General features: G+C 39.3%; 1 protein-coding gene across 2 annotated transcripts in view; it reads left to right on the top strand.

Annotated features, from left to right (window-relative positions):
• Window positions 1–1,356: 1,356 nt before the first annotated feature.
• The window catches only part of slc29a4a (solute carrier family 29 member 4a), a 28,101-nt gene continuing 22,503 nt past the window's right edge, over window positions 1,357–6,954 (top strand). Inside the window, exon 1 of one of the 2 annotated variants that reach the window (XM_015360597.2) lies at window positions 1,357–1,630. The gene's annotated coding sequence lies outside the window, so the exon portion shown is untranslated. The remainder of the gene's footprint in view (window positions 1,631–6,954) is intronic. The other variant, XM_006637247.3, reaches the window with a different exon arrangement.

The following is a 6,954-nucleotide window of genomic DNA, read 5'->3' as shown; positions in this document are numbered from 1 at the left end:
TGTTTTAATCATGTGAAACTGGGCATTGTCTGCAGATACTGTTCAAGGAGAATCTATTCTGTTTGACATGGAGAAGTGGTTAGGGCTCCTGATATTGTGGCCAGCCAGTGTGCCTGTTTATATGTTTGCCTGCCTGGGAGCCACAGAGAATGAAGAGAAGAGAGGAGGATCAGCCAGGTCTGAGTGTTAAGGTTAAGGTCTAAAAACACATCTGCATTATGAGCACCGACTGCTGGTCCTAAGAAATGACTCAGAGGCAGACTGGAAACTATGGTGGTGTCCTTCCAGGGGACTCTGCAGAACACAAGACATCTCATCATGGCAGCCAGTGCATAAATATCCTCTACTGCAGAGGACTGGTATACATGCAGGCTAGAGAACAAAGATGGTTTATTACAAACTCAGGTTCTCCTTTAATTTCCATTTCCAGTTACTCTTCAAATAGTTAAAAAAAACAAATATCTGTTATCATATTTAAGATGTATTAAATACAATGTCTTGTTTTTTAAATGTCTTATTTTTTTCTCTGTTCTCATTTCTTCATTTTAACTATTACTATAAGTTCATATCTTATTGGAATAGCAACAGGCTGTTTTAGTCAGGAAGGAGGATTCACAGCAGATGTGTTTCATATCTGAACACAACACATTCATCTCGTTTACTCTTGAACCTGCACAGTGCAAGGATTCTGGTTTTAAGGTTGAATAGGAATGTACGACGTAAGCCTCACACAAAGTTAAGTTCAAGAAGAACTTCATCACCAATCTCTCTCGCCGCAGGTCCCGGCACTCTCAGTTCATTTTAAAATCGTAAAGCTGCTTGCAAAGTGTCTATGTGATCTCTTTAGCATAAAACAATCTGTATTCATTCCGTATCGGGTGATAAATAATTCATCTGTCATGGAAAAAATTGCAGCAGGAGTAATTAAAATATATTGGATGTACTCCAGTTGTGAGAGGCCTCTGGGTTTCTAGTTGCTTATTTCTATTACAGATACTTAAAATAATTGCACTTCGTCTGCCGAGGTGTTAATTAAAAGCAACTTAAAGTCATAAACCTGATAACAGGACAGATTTTAAGTGTGGGAATAACAAATAAGTCACTAGATGCCTAATAACGTCATATGTTTTTCAACAGGTGGGTTGTTCATTGACCCTGTAAAATTTACTCAGCATTTTCCTTCAAAATGGCTACATTCAATGTGAATTTATCCCCGGATAATTTCTTTATTGGCACTTTTCAATTGCCGGAAAACCCACACCGAGTATTGGATAAAACGTCCGACTCTACAGTAAGCAAAGTGTTGTTAAATCCAGTATGAGGTCGGAATAATGCAGAGGTCCCCTTTAAATTTCACCGAGACGCCAGTGTTTAGCGACTGTTCGTAGGATGCTACGAGTTGGGATCTCAGAGTGTGGGAATCGGTTTTGTTCAGTGGGAGGGAGGAAGGCAGCGTGAGCGACTCTCGGTGTTGCACCTTGCGTGAAAAGGGAACGTAGTAGCCCAGAGACCCTTCAGATGGATTGAACTCAGCCTGTGAATCCGAGATGGAAAAAGCGATAGATTCACCGCTTTTCATTTAAAGGGATGAAATCTTAACAAGTTCCAGCGTTTTCCAAATCTGCAAAAGGTAAGAGGTAACCTGTTGTGTGTTTTCCGAGATAACAGCTTGCCTGGAGATAATGAGAAGGTTTCAGTGCAGAATAAAGCAAGAATACATTACGTGCATGGTTCATAGTAAAAGCTGACAACACAGTTCACTATTTCACGTTAGGACTAGTACTAGATAATTAAAATGGATGAAGAACGTGAAATATTTACAAACATAACAGATAATGTTCTTTTTTTATTAAATGTGACATTGTAAATGCACCTTAGTGATCCCGACCGTATATTCTTTGTTTATGATATATTATGTTTACATCTTTAAAAAAATTAATTACGTAGTATTGTCTGTTAAAGCTTATGTGATGTGTTTTAGTGCGTTTTTTTTGAACGTTTAATTTTTCTTTAAACTTAAACTAAAAAACACCATTTTAAATTTTAATATGATGAAAAGGGTTCAATATACTTTTGCCCTTAAATACATTTTCAATAGGCAAGAATACATACACTTGCTTACAACAGCGCAAACTTCCTATTTTACAATTAGTTTTCTTTTCTAAACAGCTGTATATTTTATTTTTGCATCAAATATTCTTGTCCTTGTTTGTGAAAGACAAGGCGAGCGCCACCCTCTGTCGAGAACAAAGCGAAATGAAATCCAATTTTTCGCCCCGATCTTGGTTTAACCAAAAATCTTTCATTACTTAACGGATAAATTAATCGCGGCATGAACGTCGTTCTTTGGCTTTCATTGGGGGGTACTTTTTAAATCACTTTATTTAAAAAAATAAAATATAAGTAATTAAATTTAGATTCCTTTTTGTATTTTTCAGCAAGTAAGCTTTTCTTTGTGGCTTTCGCAGGACAAACCTGCTGCCCCTAATGGTTTAATATCCCAGCTGAAATTTGGCTTAAACATGCTTGTATCTGGATGGCAAAATGCAATTAAAAACCAGTGACCAACCTACACTAGTCGTGTCGAGTGTGCTTTCAATGAACTTGATAAGGGAATCAATGAAGAAAAAAAGTGCAAGTCTCCAAAACCACGATAGACAAAGCAATATTAGTTGTAGCAGTAGTCGTATTCAAATATCCGTTAGGTTACTTATTATTTTATACATGATACATCTGTCTTATACATAATAATGGTATATAGTAGGCCTAATTTTGAAAATCACAGAAAAGGGGATATATTAATTATACTGTACCTAATCAAAATTATATAATAACTTCTGTTTTGCAAATATTTTCGATTATGTTTCTGGGTAAATCAACTCAGTTTGCCATTGTAAAATGTTAAGCGCTGCATTTTCTTCTTTTCTTCTGTCTCATTCGTAAGTTCTCTTTTAAGGTTCTGTGCCGGGTTGAGTCATACCTGAGAAAAGCTGTTTAAAAAGTGTCACACAGGCCTGTGCGTCTTCTAAAGTGCTTGCTGCTTCTTTGTCAGTCCAGTATCATTGGCTGTCTGCGTGGTAGTCAGTCGCTATTTTTTTCCTGTCAGATGCTATTAGTAAAGCAGGTGTTGTTAAATATTCTGTGTCAACGTTAGTGAATATAGCGCTTGACAGTTTATTAACAGTTCTGCCTGCAAGTCTTTAAGCTTATTTCACGAAGATGGCAGAGTTCTCACGCCGTATGTCCCTCGCATAATGAACTTCCTGGGGAAACATATTGTTCCCTACATATTATTAATGTGACGCCTTATTTGATCGGTTTGAGCAGGGAGCTGGATCATTGTGCTTTGGACAGTAAAGGTTAATTGTTTCAAGTGTTTTTTTTCTACTTTTCAGTGCAGAATTAATTATTTGTACTTATTTAATAGCTGCTTTGGAGCCTGATCTTCCTAGATATCAGGAACTAAGTAAGGCTGGCTATGATCAGTACTGGGATTGTCGCAGTTTCTCAGTTCTGGTTCGGGAGTATCCCTGTATTTAATGGTCTTTGTTTATGGAGATTTTGATTAGCTAAAATTCTTGAACTGGTATTTCAACGAATTGCTTGATTTGAACTTCTTCTCAAGGTTGCACCAAGGTCTTTATCACAGCCCCCCTTCTGAATGGTCACCTGAGGCCTAACGCACAGCAGAAATCAGGCTCAACCAGTATACAAAAAAGAGGATAATTAAAGGATGTCTGTTTATTTATAGTTCAGCCAGGGGGAACACAATAAATTCAACTGACAGGAAGAATACTTCCTCATCCAAGTCTTAAGAGAAAACTCCCCAGCAGAGCGAAGCCTCTTTTTTCTGTTGTGGTATTTCGGAAACCACGCCCCCTGTTACCTCCCATAAGCCTCTTAATGGCCTGCTGCTCCGTGCTGTGCATATGTCTAGAAAACACAAAAACAGCCCTTCTCCACACAAAAGCCCCCACATTTGTGTTTTGTAGTTTTTTTCTTAAAAACAGTTATATGCAAATATTGCAATTTATGGGTAAATGATTAAACATCAGTGTTTATGGACGGAGAGTGCAGCACCCCTCCCCATCACTAGATGGCGCTGCGGAATCAGGCCAGTGGCCATCTGGTTAGTTTCCCAGAGTTTATCTTTTGCCCTGAGTTTGAGTATGATTTTTTTCCCCTCTGAATGCTGGTGAGTAAGACTACCTGCAACCTACAAGCAACCAAACAACTATTTACAAGTGCCAGTTCTTTGATTTCTCTTTTTTTCCCATGCTGACCTACTGCAGTGGTGGACAATATGAATCTTCCAAAGGGTTCCTTGTTTTTCTAGGCCCACGACAAATACTGTAGGCTGAGGGATGGCACCCCACCACAGCCTCAATTTCAGACATTATCCCTCTTTTATGATTATTTCCAAGAATAGCACACTGATTTCTATTTCAACTTGGTTTTGAATCGGTGTGCCACCATTGTTTTCTATAAAACTCTCAATGGTTATCAGTGATGTACAAAAAGAGGTGGGGATGACACTGTGTCTAAAACCAACCTATAATAAGATCTCGTGTAGTACAGACTCATTGGTTAAATTCCACCTAGTCTTTTAGAAAACAATCATTAATGTCAGAAGTTCCAAAATTAGCTAGTACATGGATTCAAGCTTATTTCCAACCTGGTCCAACTATTTAATAGCTGAATTGGTACAAAATGGAGAGCCCAAGGAGATGTTCCATAAACTTGAATGGAATGAAAACCAAGACATGCCGCTGTGATCCAGAATTGCGAACACTGCTCTACATCTGGAAAACCAGGTTGATGCCCAAAATGGTGTCACTGAATCAGTATCTACCACCAGTTTCTGTTCTTAAGAGCTCAAAATATGGTGATTCGGGATTCTGTTTTGTAGATGTTACCTATGATTTGAGGAATCTTGATTTGACCTTGATTGGGAACTGACTCCCGTGAAGCGTAGTTTAGGACCCTATGCAGATGGTACAATCCGGACGTGAGTGGAAGAGGACATCAGGGGAGGAGAGGAAGAGGATCAGGACGGGTTGACGGACAGGGGGGCGCGACTACGGTGATCCGGTGCTCGGGGGGGCGTGGCGATGGCAAACAAGTTCAGGCAGTCCAAAAGCCAAAACCGGGGGATCCAACCAAAACGAAACAAACAGTTAAAAACCCGAACGGGAGCTGGAACAGGGACAGGGAATAAAACCAGGATGACAAGGTCAGGCGCTCCAAGCCCCGGTCTCAGACGGTCAGGACGCCGTGATGAAGCCTGTGCCGTCAGGTCTCTCCTGGACCCGTTGGCAGGCAGGCTTCTGGGCGTCCATCTCCCAGTGCTGAGCCAGGAATAGCGGGAGCACCAGGCTTAAATAATAACTGGCAAAAAAGGGGGCAGGTGCACCTAATCAACAAAAATATGAAAGGGTCGGAGCGCCCTTAAGAGGAGGGGACGCCGATCGTGACACTTTATTGACCACATCTTGAGTACTGGGTCAAAAAAGACCCTATGTCACTGTACAGGTGTGAACCCCGTTGACCTGGTTGAAGTCTGCTTGCAAAATATGCCTCCCTAATTTTTCTGCCTTAGTGAAGTCATTATCACTTCTACTGCTGGTCTGCTGTGTCATGAAGGGCTGCCAAACATCACACTGGGTGCTGCACTTCACTGGTAGATGAAGTGCTTCTGCTTTCTGCTATGAGATCCTTTTAAGTGAAAATTACTTTATAAATACAAACAATTATTAATTCATGCATTTGCAAAATAAATTTGTATGACTGCCGAAATCTCATCTATTAATTTGAATCCATTTCGATAAGAGCAGCTGCCTTTTGTTAGGTGTCAGACGTTTGAAGATATACTGGGCACATTTTATTGGCTCTTTTGGTAAATAAACCCAATGAAATAAATTAATCTGTAAATCATTGATAGACTGATCATTAACATTTTACAGTATGTCCATATTTTTCATTTAATTGCAATGAAACACTTTAGGTCTGTGGTTCCTGCTCCTGGTCTTGCGAGACTGCATTTTCTGCAAGTGTTAATTCCAAGCTGAGCTGGGGGATCATTGGTGCTAATTATTGCCTTTAATTGACCTAGTTTCTTATTTACCTGTTTCTGCACTTTGTCCTTGCTTTTAAAAGTAACCTTCTTCAAGTGTATTTTTCCAACTACAGTAGTGTAAAAAACCTTTATGTAGTCTCTCTAGATTTTGGTGTTTGCTCCCTTATTTCTACTCTAACGAGCTCTTAATGTGATCTGTTTATTTTGAGCATTTTTTTTGTTTAATTGCACACCAGAAATGGAGTAAAGTAAAAATGTAAAACCATAGTAGAATTCTAACCATATAAAGATATAACTATAGTCCCAGATCCCAATCACCATACCCTGTACTCTCAGATCTAAATCTTTAGAAGTCAGCCAATATTAAAAACCAGTATTAAATCAAACAGATAAGAAACAGAGGTGGTCAGTTCCTGATGTACAGGAAATGACACGTATCAGACACACCCAAAGTGGCCATCTTTCCTTTCTGTAGAGATCCAGCTGGTTACATTTTTCAGGCAGCATACCTGAAAAAGCTAGGCTCTACTCAGGAAGTGATACATGGGCGATACCAATTACAAATCCCATTCAACTGTTCAAGAGCTGAAAACAATCATACCTCACCTAGACTATTGAAATTGATTAGCATTCAATTAGGAAGTGGACCGAAACAAAGATCAGAAGACATAGGAGTCTCCCTGGACCATAATTACTGTAGGAACCACTGCTATGAATCATACTGTAGTCACAAGCCACTCTTACAAATTCGCACATTCCTCATGAATAAATTATGAACTGCAACGTATTGAAAAGCATTACCCTTTTATCTGCAATGGTTAGACAAGAACACTACATACAAAAATATTTGGAAACTAGAGGAGTAATGGGGTGTGCCA

The sequence above is a fragment of the Lepisosteus oculatus genome, chromosome 19 (genome assembly GCF_040954835.1).
Source record: "Lepisosteus oculatus isolate fLepOcu1 chromosome 19, fLepOcu1.hap2, whole genome shotgun sequence".
NCBI classification, from domain to species: Eukaryota; Metazoa; Chordata; class Actinopteri; order Semionotiformes; family Lepisosteidae; genus Lepisosteus; species Lepisosteus oculatus.
Note: the sequence above shows the minus strand (reverse complement) of the source record. Positions and strands in the feature narration are given on the sequence as shown.